Genomic DNA, 18,310 nt, shown 5'->3' with positions numbered 1-18,310 from the left:
TTGCAAAGAGGGCAGCAAGCACGATGGATGGTGGGGGTTGCTGGCAGCACGAAGAAAGGGAGACTGAGGACATGCAGACTGCAGGGGTGGAGAAACAGAGAAGATACCTTTAAAAGCAGAAGAGGGAAAATCCAGATGAGGAAGCAGCAAAAGTGGAAACTTCCATTATGGTAGATGCAAAGGAAGGGAAAGAAAAGGAGGGGAACAAAGTGAAGAATTACATGAGCATGAGGAATATTTCAAAGTATTTCCCTATCATGAAGTGCTAAAAAAGCAAAGGGTGGCGAAGAGGCTGATGGCTGGTTTTGCACCTACAGTAGTCATCTATGTCTCCATAATTCATTAAGAATTCACCTACTGGATATTTTATGAAGATGGGAGATGCCAGTTAGATTTTCCCTAAATGGGTCATCTTAAGAAAAGCTTACAGATCATTCCTCAATCTTTTCCTTAAGCACCTTCACAGCCCTTCAGCCATCTTGTATTTTCCAAAGAATTCATCTGAATTCACAGTCATCAAGCTTTTCACTTTGTTACTGCTCTGATAACATAAATGGCAAAGGACTTCAGGGAGACATGAACAGAGCTTGAAATGCAAAGATGTGGCTTGATCCTAGGTGGCAAAGCAACCTATTAACACCCAAAAATAAACTTATTTACTGTGGCAAATGGAATATTTGGAGTCTACATGTTTTGTCTGAAAGCTTGGCCCAACATTAATATCATTATATAATCACATGGTCATTCTTTTCTGCAGTCTCTTTTTTTTTTTTTTAAAATTTTTTTTTATTTTTTATTCAGGGAAAGGAAAAGGAACCAACAGCAGGAGATGAGAAAGGAGGGTGGAGAATGAGCTCAGCAAAGGAGTTGGTGAGTGTTTGCAAAACTGGAAGTTCAACTAGAGTACTTCGCACTGCAGATGTAAATGAATTGTATTTCTGACTCTATCTTATGAAAAAATTAAGAGTCCAAATAAATGGATGGCTGCATTTTGTTAAATAGTACCTTTTCTTACATCCACAAACTGCCCTTTAAATATCATTGCTTACTAAATGCTAAATAGTTCTTTGGGGATTGAGTTGTCCCACAGACTGTGTATTTATCTAACTAGTTCATGACATCTTCGCAGTCAACTATAAGTTAATCTCACTTTGTTTCTTGTTCTATTCTTGCTTAATATGAAGAGTTATTATTATCCGTTTTAAAAAATTATCGAGCTAAATTATTCTGCTAAGAATTAAGAAAAAACTCTGCTTCCCAAACTAAATGGCTAATCTCACTGCTTTTTGTAAGGGTGAAGCAATATGTAGGTTTTGCAGTGAAGACAGGGAATCACGGGACTCAGACCTTAGGGAGCTGGACAAATTGGCAGCGTACAAAACAGTTGCTCTGAAAACAATCGTGTTTCTAAACCATCAATTCTCATTCATATGTCATGTCATGATCTTGCTTCTGCTGAAATAATTGGTAAAGCCTTTCCTAATTCCTCTGGGACTAAGATTGGTCTTTTGGGGTTCCATTCTGCAAACACGTGTGCATCTACTGAACAGTCCTATTCACATGATTAAGTTAAGCATGCAAATAACTCTTTTCACTTGTAGTTTGTACATTATGAATGTTTGGAAAATAGAAAAGTTACTTTTCCCCCTGAAACCCTTGGTGTAAAAAATCCACTCTTTCCATTGATTGTAAATGAAAAATATTGACTCATGAGCAGAAAACAGCCCATTTTTTGTCATGTGCTTTTTTTAAATCCTAAATATGAGAAACAGTGGTTACAAAGGGCTTTTGTCCCCACACAAGTTAGCTGCAGGAAGAATTTCATTAAGTTGTTTACTGGCCATGGCCTTTTTCCTTCTAGATGAGTCTTGAAAATCCAGACAACCCTCAAGGAAATATATAAATCAAGAAAAATATATTTGAACAGAATAATAAAAAAAATATGTTCTATCAAGATGACATTGTTCAAAATTACTTGGTCAAAATTAATATCCTTCCAGGAGCAGACTACTTTTTTAAGGCATCATGTAATATAAAGAGAAGAAAAAAAAAATTATGAAAGGACTTCCTTGCTTTTTATATCTCATGCTACATGCTCTTTTCTTATATCTCTGCTCACAAACCAGTCTTCTCTAAAAATGACTCATATCCCGTTTCCTCACTTTGAAACGTAGTGAATTGTACACATTCAATTTCTTGAATTACATGAGTACTCTGCCCACTAATCCTGCTAAAATAGGAGGATTTATGCTAGCATTCCAAACCTCAAACAAATGTCAATATCTTCATTTTATCTAAGTAAGCAAGGCTGTCAGGGTATTCTTTTTTCTTTCCTGCTTTCCAGGAAATGTGGAATTCCTTTTTTTGACTAATAGAGTGGCAGATATTGGATTCGTAATTTAGTGGGAATTAGTATGGTATTACTGTTGGGGAAAAGGTGTAGAGCCAGGATAGATACGTGCTCTCAGCAATAGCTGGTGTTATCCTATCTGGTATGAGGGGGACTGAATTTGCCATTGCTGCTGTGGACCCTGCACATGACTCTGTGCAATGCAAAGGGGAGCAGGGTGTCACAGAACTAAACCCTCCATACCTGCTGTGAAGGTTCAGGGAGACACCACTAGCTTAAGCATGGACTTAGATGTGGGACATGAATCCTGGATTCTACCCTCCCAGTAAAATTTGCTGATACAATGTCTGTATATTTAACGTGCACTGTGTATACAGGACTTGGAGCAGGGGATAAAGCCATCACCTCTCTTGGAGCACTTACATATAAGCCTGTGATTATATTTCTGGTTTCACAAGTTCTTTCTCACTTTTCTATCGAAACCAATCTGGATTCCTTTCTGCAAGTTATATCAGTTTCAACCATTTTTGTTATTGCCACAGTAACATACATACATGATGTGAACAAATATTTTGCAAGATCACAAACTTCAGTTTATTGAAAGATGGATTTTAAGTTGCTTTTGGTCTAATATATATTAGGTCAGAATGGGCTAAGGATCACACGATTTCTGTCTCCTTTTGGGCTTTAGAACTGCCTGGGAAACCTGCTTCTGTTTCACAGTCTCTGATCTTCATAGCTATGTATGAAGAACAGCTTTGATCTGAACCTGGGATAAGGCATCCTTGGACTTTAATGATAGGACAATAGGTACAATTTGGGTTTTAGGAAATGGAGAGTCTTCCTCTAAACATGTGAAAATTAGTTGCAGACAGTAACAGCATAGAAACAGCTTTGCCTTGCTGACACATGTTGAGATAAACCAGTCTCTAAAAGTAGGTACAGGTAGAGAACTTCCTGCAAGATCAGCAGATGTACTTTGATTACTGTTTGTGTCCTTACCTCCATAGCCCAGGGTACAAGGGTTTACACTGTGGAGAGCCTGAAGCATCTGTCTCAGTTTCCTAGGACATCAGACTTTCCTGTTCTCTGCTGGTGGCACAAGAAAGCTACCACTTTATTTATTAAACCTAGATTTTAAGAGACTTCTAGGAAAAGTTTTGTTGCCTGCAGAGTGTATTGTGAATAGCAGTCCTTCCAGAGTTTCTGAACAAAATAACCCTACACAATTTTCTAAGTTTCCAGAGTATTTCAGTTGATGACTTGAATGCCCTCACCTTACTGTGCTCCTCTAGTCACTTAAACTAGCTGCTGGTTGGGAACTAAAATAAGCTTTTAAGATAGAATTGCAGCTCACCTTACAAGAAATTGCTTAGTGATAGGAGTCAAGGGGGATTTATAAAGAATATTAGTGGCAGAACTTTGCTTTCTGAGACATTCTCAGTACTGTTCAAAAAGCCCAAACAGAGTCAGAAGTGGCTGTTGTTTGGGGAAAAAAATCCTAATTAATTATATGTAGAAGGAAATACCTTGGCTACCAGATGGATTATATTTTTCCCAGTCCATTATGTCCCAATAAGTGGATGTCTCCAAAAGGGGCCCAAGACACATTCATGGACTGATGAATTCCTGGTCACTGTGAGGGAGCTGCAAACAAGTGATTTGCCAAGTGCACCTCAGGATAAATAGGTTTAGACCTGACTTGTTTCTTTGACTACAAGCAAGCATAGATGTTTAAAGACAGCAGGTCTCAAACACTAATGTATTATTCTCCAACTTAGAAGCTTAACTTTCTAAAAGTGTCAGAGGCCTCTTGGGTTAAAGAACTTTGTGCTGGATCTTTCTGCTGTCATTAAAAGCATGTAGTGTAAAGTCGTTAAAAACATGTAAACTCTAAGAGTTTTCTGCCACTTTTCAAAACAAGGTTTTATAGGCTCTTTGTGTGCATTCCCTATGTGATTAACAGGATTTGGAATGCCTGGTGAGTTTTTAGAGTAGAGGACTTTTTGTATGTCCATTAGGAAAAAAAATTCTATTCTTCACTTTTGAGTTGTTAAGAGACCAGGTAGCCTTTTTTACTTTACTTTTTACATGCCTTTATTGATGCATTTCTTAAAATACATGACAGTTTATATCTGGTCTTCAAAGCATAACTTTAAGGACAATCTCTTCTCATTAAGAAAGTGACTGAGAGACTCTTATAAGTTGCTCAGGCATTGAATCAATCTAACATGAATCAGTAAAAGTCTACATCACAGGAAGGTGCCACCTTTGTGTTCCTGCTGCATAATATAAGCACACATTGTAATGTTATTATATTTTTAGAGATGTATTTTATTATAATTCAATAATTATTTATATTATCTTAATGTTTAGGTGTATTTGGCTGAAAACGCACAAGTTGTTTGAAGGTACCTAAGCCACAGAAAAGGTTGTTTTATTCACGTAATTATATGCTTATATGTATACAGATGTATGTACATGCATGCAAGCATTTTCACTCTAGGAATTTTAGACACTTAAACTTAATAGAACTTCTTTTTAATATAATAACCTAATAACTGGCGACAACCAAGTACTTCTGTGGGCATTTCCATCATTTGTGCGTATTTGTCATAAAGAACAATAAACCACATTTATTTCTGGCATATCAAGCTCTCTCCCTAAACATCTAACCTTATGAATGTATCAGATGATATATTTCATTACTCAGTGTAAGATTACACCAATTTTTGAGCTGAAGCCCGACAAGCTAGAGTTTTAAGTGGTAATCAGCAATAATGTATTGCTTGTACCTTAATGTCACTATTGGTGATTTAGTGATTAATTATCTGACTGCCATGTAGTGCTTAAAATAATCTAAATGCATAGGGTAAATTAGTTGATCAGGAGAAAATTCTGTCATGCAAATTCAGTTCTTACAGAACCTTCCTGTCACACTCATCAATGACAGCCTAAGTGGGTCACCAGAGTGGATGGCCCCTGTTAATTTATTTTCTCAGACATGCAATACATATTCATGATATCCTGCTGTTTGTCTGTCACCTCAAAGAAACTCTCCATCTCCTCCAAATTATAATTAATGAAAATATGCACAGTTAGGCTTAGGGGCTTGGAAGAAGAGATACTGGTATTATGTTGCAGGGGGTTGCAAGGTATTGGTATCAGCAGTTGTTTGCTAATGTGACAGAGGAAAAACATTGTTTTGCCTGGTGCCTTCTCTTTTCCCTCTTCCAAACAACAGCTGTAAAAGATCATGTAATAAAAATATATATTTTTTTAAAGCAAAGTATATGTGTGTATATATACATGGAAAAATATACAGAAGCATTATTCACAGTGAATTTTTTAGTACCATACTATTCTAAAGTAGATTTTTTTCCAAGCCATCACAATAAAAGATCTATATGAAAACTATCCACATACAGTCATATTTTTCAAAATTGTACTTGCTTATTTGTCCAGGTTGAGCACTTCTTGATAAATATGCCTTTTTTATCCAGAATTATCCATATTAATACCAGTCATTTCCTGTCATCACCGTGGCATTATATGATATAAGAAAAGATACATTGTGTGCATTTTTTAATAATATATTATGGACCTAAACAAAAGCACCTTGTACCCAAACTAGTGAAAAGACAGAGGTAAAAATAAGCAAACAAATGCACATTATTACACGAGTAATGGCAATAGCAATGAGATAAATTGTGTAGTCATATGATAACCATGCTATAAATAAAATTCATCTCATGCTTCTTCAATTTATCAGTTACCTTTGACTGTCTCATCTTTTTCCTGCCGCTAATCCATCTCCTCTAAGACTGCTTTGAATATTCCGCACCTCTGAACAGCTTCACACAATGGTCTGTTAAGTAAGAAAAAAGAAAATCCTACTACCAAAGAAGAAATTGTTCCATATGGAGCTTTTCCAGTACTTATACCTGACAAAAAAACCCAAAATGTTTGACTCTGGGTCCTGGAAATCTTGTTATTATTGTGTTACATTTTGCTCTGCATTGGGCTGTGTTCTTCCTCTTGTTCTTAGCATCACAGGTCTACTTTCAAAATGTTATAGGTAATTTGGGTATAATAACATCTTCGTTTCAATGCTGTCTTTACTCTCTGTTAATGAATGATAACTGAGTTTAATTTTACTAAAATCCCCAAATTTTGAAATGTTAAATTTATGTATGTGTTTGTTGTCAATTTAAATGCTTTCAGGTCAGAAGGAGTGGCATTAATAAAGGAAATTAACATAAATAGTTTTTTAATAGTTCTACACATTTGAGAAGTAATTCTTCTGTTGATAATATGTGAGAAATTTATGAGAAAGAAGTGGAAGGATTTTATCGCTGACCTGCATGACTTACTTGTGGCTTTGTCACTCATAAATAATGTATTCAGCCCCAACTCATGCCACTGAAACATTTATACCACAACACATCATTGTGTATGTTATATAAATATTTATTATGATGAATTATTAAAATAAGCAATGAATATTTATTCCTCTTGGAGCATGAGTATATGCCTGTATGCATATTCTGTGTTTATATAGATATGCACATACAAAAATATTTAGGTAGCTCTATACACATGGATATACATGTATATATATTCTCCCATATATGTGTACTCTCATGTATATATACATCCATGTATACCCATATCTACATCTGAATGTGCACACAGAGTTGTAATTCTGGAAGGCTGTAAACATGCTCTTTATAGATGTGCATTATGTATAAATAAAAGCATCAACATGAAAGGTGGAATTATGTACATTTAATATTTTTTTATTATCTATGATTAATTCTGACAGGATCATGGCTTAGCTGCAACTATCATAACAAAGGCAGGGCAAAGGCCTCAGTCAAACAGTATCCAAGTCTCTGAGAACATGACGTCTTTCATTAGCCAAGATTTACAACACAGGAGAGTTCTTTCAGCCACTGTTTTCACACGTTTGTCTGCTTAAAGAAAAAAAAAATACTATATAGATTTTGTGATACCCAAAATGCATTTAAAGGAACAATGTTATATTGTGATTCAGATGGCTCTGTACAACAGATGCCTGTTGAATGCTGGAGCCTGTCTGGGTACATCTATCTAATCATATCTGATTTCATAGGCTGTTGCCACATTTTTTAAAAATTTGCCAGGAAATCATATGACAGCGCAGAGAGAGAGAATAGAGCAAGCTATGTCCAGTGCTAGAAAAACACAGGCGAGGGAAAGAGCTTGGGAACCAGACATGGGATGCATTTTCCAGTCTCTGAGAAACTTTTCACCGCACACCATGACATAAAACATTCCAAAGTGGGATGCACATTTGAAATATTAATAAGAATGCATCGAGCTCCACAGACAGGCACCTATTTCCCCATTTGCTATGTACAAAGCAAAGGATTAACACCACTGGCAATATTTGTGTCAGGCCATACTGATTAATTTAATATTCTGATTGGATGAGCAGCAGAGCTTTAACGGCTGTTAACTTTCTGGCAAGCAGTGCTGAGAAGGTGATAATGAGATTAACATTTGGAGGACCTGATTTGCTTTTGCACTGTATTTAATTACTGCTTTGACACCAACTGGTATGCACCATGGATTGTGCAGATATGCTGATAGATATCCATATTTGCTAAACTATAATATTGGCTTTAAATAAATGTGTTAAATTCTGTGATTTCATTTTTTTTTTTTTTTTTTTTTTGCACAAGACATGAAAAATATGTAATCTTATGCTCAATTAATAACAGCTTAAAGAGGATATTTGGAGTAAGCAGAGTGCCTACGGGGAATGAAGAAAGGGGTTGATCAGCAAGAAAGTTCTACAATGAAGGGTAGGAGATATAGTAATAAAGTGAGGGTTGCCAAAAGTTGACTGAGCTGATGAAGCTGACTCAGATTTTGCAAAGGAAATTAAAACATATCTTAAAAAGAACCTGAATTCTATGAATAAAAGCAGAACAGAGAGGAAAAGGAGACATTGCTGCAATCAAGACTTTTTATAAAGAGCTTGGCATTTCTTTCTTCCTCTAAAAGAAAAAGCATGGCTTGTTTCACTCTTCAGGAAGATTCTGTAGGAGCTTACTAATGCCATATAAAGCTTGTATTTTGAAATCGAAAGTAATTAAGAATACAGGGTAAACAAAAGAGGAGAAATGCAGTCTTTCCCTAAACGAACTCATAATTTCTTAATCTCATTTTCTGAACAACTGGAATGTGGTATTGGCCAGTCGTGGATGAAAGGAGAAAAGACAAAAGGTAAGACTATCAGGTTGGAAGGAATTTTTTACAGAGATGGTCAACAATTATTCTTGGTACCAGTCTTAATGACTTTTTAAATAAGATGTTACTAATGGCAGGAAAATGGCAATTGCTGAATCCGAATTTACACATAAACCCTCTTGTTGTTACTTGGTTTACCAAGAAAGCTAACTAGGACCATAGCCCATTCATAAGCAGCTAGGAATTTGAAGATGCGTAGTGTTTAAAATCTGTATCTTCTAAACACACAATTTGCACTTGTTTGCACAAAATCATATCCATTGTTCTCAGTCTTCACTGGCTGAGCAAACCATATATTTAATTACCTTGACCTCCATGAATGAAACTCAGAAGAGGCCTCCTCTTAGACAGCTATTGTTTTGGACCCAACTTGAAGCTGAAGCAATCATTGTGGAAAAAACAGAACACACTGGGGCTGTCAATACGTACTGAGTGTGTCCTTCAGGACCATTCTTATCTCAATAGCAGATGTGTTGGAAAGCAGGAAATGGAGAAAGGGAATCCAATTGACATAAACACAAAAGCCCATTTTGCTCTTCTACAACTGCAAATGCAATTTTCACACACTGTAAGTTCATTTACACTGTTAGTGCAGTGGAAAAGGCCTTAGGCTAAATGAGAAACCAGGTCTTTTGCTTCAGGTACTGCTGTCTCTTTGCAAAAACTACCGGATATCCCTTGCAGCTCTCTTTTGCTGGTGAAGTAAATGTGGTCTAGGTATCAAAAGTCAGGTTCACCAAAAGTGACCCTAGGATGATTTTCTTTCTCTTCTATTGATTACTTGTGTTATATTAAGCATATTATTTATTTTCATCTTGCACACAATATTTTCCTCCCTCACAACACTGAAAAATCTACCCACTAATTTGGGACCAATTACATGAAATGACAGCACTCATAGTTGGAGTACCAGATAATAGCTAGCGGTACTGCTGTGAATTGGTGATATGTAGATCCCCACTACTTTCCCATCAGTTTTGTGGAAACTGATACCTTCCAAAGAGATCATCCAATTTCAGCCTTTGCCACTGTTCCAGCTTTGATGTCAACTTCACTGAAGCCATTTGTCATAACTTCAAAGCTGAAACAGTCGAATGGGACAGACAGCCCTGAGCAAACTGAAGGAGGATCTATTGAGCTGCTGTGACTAGACATGTAACACAGGAGGTTGTGCTAAGGCTTCTGCAGCATTGTTCAGGAAATCTGCCATCATCCTGGTATGCTGGAAACACAATGTACCTGCTGCACAAGTCCAGCAAAAGGACGATAAATCTGAGGCTTGTGGGATTCCTTAGATTTGCTGTGCATATGTCATGGTTTTCATTTATACAAATACAACCACAAATTTTTTAATATCCAGAAGGGTAAAGGACATCTTAAATCTGAAACTGATTAAGCCATCACTTCCTACACTTCCTTTAAATTCCCTTCTGAATGACCAGGGCTCAATCCTCCTTAAATTTCAAACCTCTCAGGATGAACAAGAGAAATAAATTTCAGCAAAGCGAGAATGAAATTAATAATCAATGATGCTTAAGAAATTGAGTCCACTTTACTAGGTCTTGAACTTTTGGTTCTGTGGTAGGTTGACCCTGGCTGGACACAGGGTGCCCACCAAAGCCTCTCTATCACTCTCCTCCTCAGCTGGACAGGGGAGAGAAAATACAATGAAAGGCTCATGGTTCAAGATAAGGACACAAAGATAGCTCGCCCATTACTGTCATGGGCAAAGCAGACTTGACTTGGGGAAATTAGTTTAATTTATTACCATTCAAATCTGAGTAGGATAATAAGAAATAAAACCAAATCTTGAAACACCTTCCACCCACCCCTGCCGCCTTCTTGGTCTTAACTTCACTTCCGATTTTCTCTACCTCTTCCCCCTGAGCATCACAGGGGGACGGGGAATGGGGTTGGGTCAGTCCATCACACACTGTCTCTGCTGCTTCTTCCTCCTTGGTGGAGGATCCTCACACTCTGCCCCTGCCCAAGCCTGGGGTCCCTCCCATGGGAGACAGTCCTCCATGAACTGTTCCAATGTGAGTCCTTCCCATGGGCTGCATTTCTTCATGAACTGCTCCAGTGTGGGTCCCTTCCATGGGGTGCAATCCTTCAGGCACAGACTGCTCCAGCGTGGGTCCCCCTCTGATGGATGGGTCCAGATGGACCCATCTTGGAGCTGGCTGGTGCTGGCTCTGTCAGACATGGGGGAAGTTTCTGTCAGCTTCTCACAGAAGCCACCCCTGTAGCTCCCCCTGCTACCAAAACCTTGACACCAAACCCAATACAGGTTCAAATCCATGGTGCATTCCCAGATAATCTTAAACTCTAAAAGCAGACATAGAGAAATATCTACAAACAAGGTTGAAAGTGTCCAAACTGAATTGTGGTTCTTTGACACAATCAAAGGTAAATTGTCAAAATTTGTTTGAATGACTTTGCTGACCAATCAGAGGTAGAAGTCTTCTTCAGGTTTCTTTTACTGAAAAACCTGCCATGAATATTTCAGAGAGATTTTCTGAGTTCTTGAGGAGACTGAGTAACTGTTTAGTGAAGGTGAAGGAATTGTAAATGTCATGAATCTGTCTAGATCTAGCAATCAAATGAAGAAATACTATATAAAGCAGAATAACAGTGTTACTAATTTAAAAAAAAAATATAACTCAGGAATACACATAGGATGGGCAAATCTGCATTTGGGCAGTAGTATTAGTTTGTGCTGAAGTATATTCATAGCAGATTTATATTCCTAACAGTGCTTTCCAGTCACACCCTGGACATTACACATCTGTCTGCCCACTATAAGCCTTTTTTTTTTTTTCTTCTCTTTTTGTTTACTTCACTAATATTTGAAATGCAAACCAAGGCATCTTGCTTATTAAACTGGAGAGACTTCAAATTTGCTTTTGTACAATCGGAGCTAATTGTCTGAGACAATTTACATCCATCAGCACAGTGTTTTATGGCTTTCAGACTCAGTGTAAAATGAATAAATAACAGAGCTGAAATCATTATTCTCCTTTATTACTGGAGATGTGCTGGCTAATCTGAGAGTAATTTGAATGCTAGAGGCCCATCAAACACTGGACATCTGTTAAGCTTTAGCTTCAGCCACCAGTTCACAATCTGTGCCACTTAGTAACCTCCTCTTTTTCTATCCTGGCAAAAAACACAAGTTGGAGTGAGTTATTTTGCTGGTTTTTTTTTTCGTTTGACTTGGTTTGGTTTATGTTTTGGTTTTTTTTATCTTTTCTTCTTTGAAGATTTACTTGGAAAGATGTAGAATTCTGATTTTTTGTTAAGCCTGGTTAAGACTTAATTTTCATGCTGTTAGAGAATGGTAAATTTTTATGAGAATTCTAATATTTCATTGCTATGTTAGCATCATTATCAGATAGAAATCAGAGAAAAAAAGACCATCTGCCAATTGCCACTATCTGTTTCCTTCATCTTCACACAGGTTGTAGCTGGTGTGTGCAGAGCCACAGAACTGTGCAAAGGAAACAAATGGAAAATTGGGAGCGAGGGGGTGGGCGGTGGGGAGTCAGGGGGAAGGGTACAGGTCTAGGAGGGAGACTGTATAAAAAACCTATGGCGGACAGAGAGACTTAGCAACAGAGGAAACAACATTTGAGGGATATGGGGGAAATAAGGGTGCAAAATAGCCTGGCAAGAGAGAAAAAGAAACCAGAGAGAGACAACATTTATAATTTAGAATTTGGAAATGCTTGGTGAAAACTAGGTGGGGGAAAAGAAGAGACCTGGAACTATAATTGGAAATTGAAAAGGAAACATATAGAGGAAATTAGGTAGCTAGGAGTGAGGTATAGGAAGGGAAATGAAAGAGGGCAGGCTGTAAATCCATACCAAAGATGCAGAAAAGTTCAGGTAGCAAGAAGAATATTATCAGTTACATGAAAAAAATAATATGATTTTTCATTCAGAAGAACATAAACTTGGCATTATACTCAAGAGAATCTCTGAAAAAACACAATTGCAGATGTTACAGTCACTTCTCTAATGCTTAGTTGGTATCAGGAATTCCACAGCACAGATACATATGCTATATTCTCCCTATTTCTTCCCCGTTTCTTCAGGGCAGTAGATGGCTATATATTGGAAGATATCCTGACAGGAATTGCCACCTGTATATCCAACATTTTTACATGGTGTCGGGCTACTGTGGCAGAGTTCAAAGAAGGAGTGGGCAGTCAGGAATCACCCGGTGTCAGAGGAAGTTTCGCTTCAAAGCCACAAAACCTACAGATTTCCTCATGTCTGATACCAAACAACCTGCATAAATCTTGAAATTTCAGGCCAAAACTCTGGATATTCTTACCATACAGATTACTTACATACTGATTAACAGAAGTGTGTCTGGGTCTCAGTATCATTTTGCAAGAGGACCATATTATCTTATTATCATCTCATGAGATACACTAAACAGCAGGTTGTAATGTATTTTAATATCACTAACTATTCTGTATAATTTTATCATTCCCGCTTCTATTAATTCCCATCTAAAATAAACAATCTCATTCTTTCTATGCTCTTTATGAATTTCTTTGCACAGCTTTAATCATTCTTGCTGCCTTTCCCTAAATTATCTTTTATTCTTCTGTCTTGGTTTTGACCGGGACTGAACACAGTATTTTGGATGCAGAACTACCACTGAGTTATATGTTGTATTATTTACAGCCACCAAGTATTCCTTCCTAAGTAATCAGACTAACCACTTGGGGAATCTGTGATGCAAATGTCCATGAGGAAATTTCATTCTCACGGGTTATGAAAGTGCCTTCCACAGGTTAATACATATTAGCAAGCTTTTTCATAAATGTCTGTAGGGCCAAACCATTTTTCCTGCCAGTCACACAACCACCACACAGCTGCTTGCTCATGCCCACCATGGTGGGATAGGGGAGACAATTGGAAGAACAAAAGTGAGAAAACTCATGGGCTGAAGTAAAGACAGTTTAATAGGTAAAGCAAAAGGCATGCAGGCAAGCAAAGCAAAACAAGAAATTCATTCACCCACTCCCAACTGGCAGGCAGGTGTTCAGCCATGTCCAGGAAAGAAGGATTCCAGCACAAGTAATGGTTACTTGGGAAGACAAACGTAATCGCTCCAAACATCCCCCCTCCTCCTTCATCTTCCCCCAGCTTTTATTGCTGAGCCTGATGTCATATGGTATGGGATATCCCTTTAGTCAGTTGGGCTTGGCTGTCCTGGCTCTGCTTCTTCCCAGCTTCTTGTGCGCCCAAAACCTACTCACTGGTGCAGTGGTGTGAGAAGCAGAAAAGTCCTTGGTTCTGTGTAAGCGCTGCTCAGCAGTAATGAAAGCATATTGTCACTATTGTTTTCAGCACAAATCCAAAACATAGTCCCATACTAGCTACTGTGAGGAAAAGTAACTCCATCCCAGTCAAAATCAGCACAAGGTCATGTGTTGGTGTCGTTATTATCAGTAGTAACACATTACAGAGCCTGATTTACACAAGTGTCTCATGTTTCTTTATATGTGTAAAAAGTACCAAGAAAGTTTCCTGGTGCTGTTCATCCAAGGTCTGTAATGTGGAGGTGTTGAGATGGTAGAGCAGTCACTGTGTCTGGACTGAAGCCACCAGGCAATTCTGTTGTGCAGTTTGGGATCCCTTCCTGATGACAGTCTGCATGACTCTACTGTCTTCTGGAGGGTAATAGAAGGTGATAAGTAGTATGTCTGTACTACGTGTCATCCAGCTGGCTGCAACACCAGTGAACTGATAGAGAGGTCCCAGGTATATTACATCTACTAGTAAAGATATAGCTTGTGTACTGGCTGATATGCTATACAAAGCAATAGACAGTTATTTCTAAAGGAGATTGTTGTGAAAAAGGAAGGAAGCAGTAATAGCTGCTTATAACTAATAAGGAACTGTGAGATGAGTGACTGACATGTTTTGAAAACCAATTAGATGCATCAAAATAGATCGCTTGACTTTTACAGAGTTAAGCTTAGAAGATGTACAGACCTTCTCAAAGCTCATCGGTAAATATCACGAGACAGGAATATAAAGGAAAAAAAAACCCAACCTCTGGACTTTTGGATAATCTTGAAAATAAACAGCTTTGTTGTGGTGAAAATCGGATTGTTTTGCTAATACAGTCCCAAATGCCTACAAGAAGCCATCAACTGAATGGGGAGTTTAATCCTGTTTCCTGGATCCCACAGGTGTACTGCTGACATTTGCAAATATAGTCTCTCCTACAGGATGAAGGGTGTATATGACTCAGATTATCCACTGCTAAAATATAACCCATATCTTTTTTTAACATATTACATTTAATGTGCCATATGGCTTAATTTACAGTGTGCAAAATGCTTTGAGATTTTGAAAGATTCAGAAGTGCGACATTTTTTTTTAACTGCACCTCTTTAATTACAATCTTTCAGCAATCAAATTACAATACATAATAAACATGATATTTTGGTGAACTGTTGTCTTATTTTTGGAAGTAGGTTGCTCTATCTTTTGCTGGAAATAAAAAAGAACAAAGGAAAAGGAAGAGTTTAGTAAAACTATTTTACAGATGATTTTCCACTGAACTCAAGTATTTACACTATTGTAGCTGTGATCAGAATACAACTCAGATTAAAATTCATTTTAGCACTGATGCTAAAGTAGACTGATGCTACTTTAGTGACCTATGCAAAGCATGGAAGAGAGATGATTAATAGTAACCTCTGTTTGAGAAATGATGTGTCAGGTACAGAGTGAAACAAATGTTCCTCTAAAATTGTACATCAATTAGACATGTATAATAATTGTGCAGGGATAAGGATTTGTGAATGATTTTTTTAAATAATCAGGAAGTGTTCAAAACCTGTACAATAATAGACTAGATCCTGCAGTTCTTGGTATTCACTGATCCATATCCTCAGGTTATGATCTGACTTTAGTGAATCAGCAGATTAACAGTAGTTGAGGGTCTGGCCCCTAAATTAAACATAGGGATGGTTTTTGCTTCTGCATCAGACACCAGGGATTATGCAGTCCTGTTTTAGGTACTGATCAAGAACAGATGCTTAGGGAAAGAGTATAAAATCATGCTAGGTGTAGTTTCCTTCTACCTTCTGGCAAATAGAGGGTTGCATCTGAAAATGGACACTGCAGTAAGACTCTGCTAGGTGCCAAGCAAAGGAGGAAGATCTATCTGCTTTGATGTACCTAACAACCAAACTTTATAAAGCTGTTAGAATTTAACCATGAAATTTATTCCCAAGTTCTGGTTCTCCACTTGTCCATGTTGCCTAAAGTTAGTTTATTCCTATATCCAATATTGCAATGAACAGTCTAATTTCTTCTAAAAAAAAAATCCCTGATTTTTATTCCTGGAAACATTTTGCATTAGGCTTATGGAAAATAAAATACCTGTTTTGGTTCCCTTCACCCTACACAGTTCTCTAGAACCATTCCACTCCCAAAAATTTCCAAACATTGTCATGTTATAACCTGGAGTATGTCACACATACTGGTAGTTTCATGTTACAACAACAGTAAAAGTGGAAAGGAAAGAGGTCTCAGCAGCATGTCCACTCCTTTGTATTTGCATTTAATGTAGGAATGTGTCTCAGCTATATCTTCAATTACATTTAGAGGAGCAATATTTCAAATCAAGATTACATTTGGGGAAATTCCAAGAAGCTACTTTAATACTGATTTCTTCAGCTGCATGTGTTAGGCTGATGTCTTTTCATTATCCTTTATTGCATAGATTGGTGTTTTGGTGATAACTAAAGCTGGGGATTTAGAGTCTGGTGTCTACTGATTTGAGAGCAAATCTATAGCTGGATTTTGCGGGGTTTGAGGAGTAAAAGAGGGAGCTGGTGCTAAAATTTCATTAGATTCTTTTTGTATGGAGATTAGTTCTTATAATAAAAAGTCTCCAGATTAGGCTACAGTTTGGGAAACTAGTGCCTGATTAATTGAATTTATTACTGGGTTCTCCAAGGTCTTAGAACTAGCTAGAAGAGGTATTCAGAATTTCTAAAACCTTCTGGCTTCCTGTAATCTATTCTTAACTTTTACAGGCCCTTGAGAACAGGAATAGGTTACTGAGAGATCAGTAGGGTTGATGAGTATCAAAGGTCTTTTTGTTTGTTGGTTTTTCTTTTCCTTTCTTTTTGTTCTATTTCTTTCTTTTTGGAACAGTTACCAAACCATCTGGCATCATAATGTTTGGATTAGATTTGGGATTAAGGCTTGGTAAGAGCCAATCACTCTGCTACAATTAACTTTAGAACTCAGGCTGAGATTTCATGTGGTATTTGGGAATATAAAGCTTCAAAAGTTCAGTTCATTACTGCAGAATTAGAAGTTAGGGAGCGGGAATGTTATCCACAGAAGACAGTCTCATGTTTCATTCACTGTAGGTTGTAAACAGAGACTAGAATAGATTGTGAGTTTGGGGAGGGTCTCAAGAATGAACCTTCAAAATTCCATGTTATTAACCAACAGGCTCACAGAATCAGGGAAAGGTCTGATGAGTCACGTTCTCTTTTAAGGTACAATTGGTCCTTCAATAATTAAAGTTAAGTTTAATTAGGGTTAGAATTCAGGGTTGTTGTTGAGGTTAGAATTTGAGAATGCACACATTCAGAGACGTGATTACTTCTGGATTCAAAAGTGCCCAGGGCTAGGAAGAGGGCATGGTGTTAATAGGATAGAAATAATAGGATCTCATTTAGCTCTGGGATTTATTTCCTGGATCTAATTACCATTCTAGTAAGGAATAGGGTATAGGAAAAAACAGGGCTTGAAAAATCTGTATTTTCCAGCTTACTAGTGAGATTTGAAAGGACTGCAAAGTCATGCAGGAAGCTGGTTTCTTCACAGACATGGGTGTTTACATGAACTGTGAAAGTGGTTAAAGGACTTATGATTACAGCTTGATTATCTAATTCATTTGGGAGCTTTTATTTTGGTGTATGCTGCAGAGTTCAATGGATTAGGAAGCTAGTTTTTTATCAGATCTATCCTCTTCCTTATGGGCCTTCCCACTCACAGGAGGTGAGGGCTCTGCACAAGCTTGCAGGGTTTGGGTTTGGGAATTATAAGCTTCATTGGTCTGCTTAATGAACATACCAGCCAGAATTTGCAGAGTGAAAAATAGGGTTAATGTTCATAACCACCATGGCCTCTTCTTTCTTTAAGACTATGGATAGCTACCTTCACCGTGAGCTTAGGGTTAAGGCGAGAGTTGTGCCAGCCTTCAGTCTGGGTGCTTATAGTAGTGGAGAAAGCACATCGAGAAAGATCATGGTGGCCATTCTTTTACAGCCCTAGTGTTGTCAGTGACCATCATCAGGACTCATTCTGGTGGTGAAAGTAGTGGTGATGATGGTGGTCTCCTTTTCAAGCTGGACAGGAGTGCTGGCAGTGGTGATATCTGAGGTTGAGGGTAAGCGATAGAAGTGCAGTATGCAGGGAAAATGACGATGTAGGGGGAGAACCCCATGGCTCTCCTGCTGCTGTCCCACATCACAGGTAGGACTAGTGCTCCTTCCTCTCCTTAATCTGCATCCACCATGGAAGTGTCCTCTTCAGTGCAAGGTTGGAGTCAAGGTCCCTGTAAGTTGAGGGTGGTGGGATGTTTTGCAGAGGCAAGATGTGAAGGGA

This window comes from Falco naumanni, chromosome 6 (assembly GCF_017639655.2).
Source record: "Falco naumanni isolate bFalNau1 chromosome 6, bFalNau1.pat, whole genome shotgun sequence".
NCBI lineage: Eukaryota > Metazoa > Chordata > Aves > Falconiformes > Falconidae > Falco > Falco naumanni.
Note: the sequence above shows the minus strand (reverse complement) of the source record.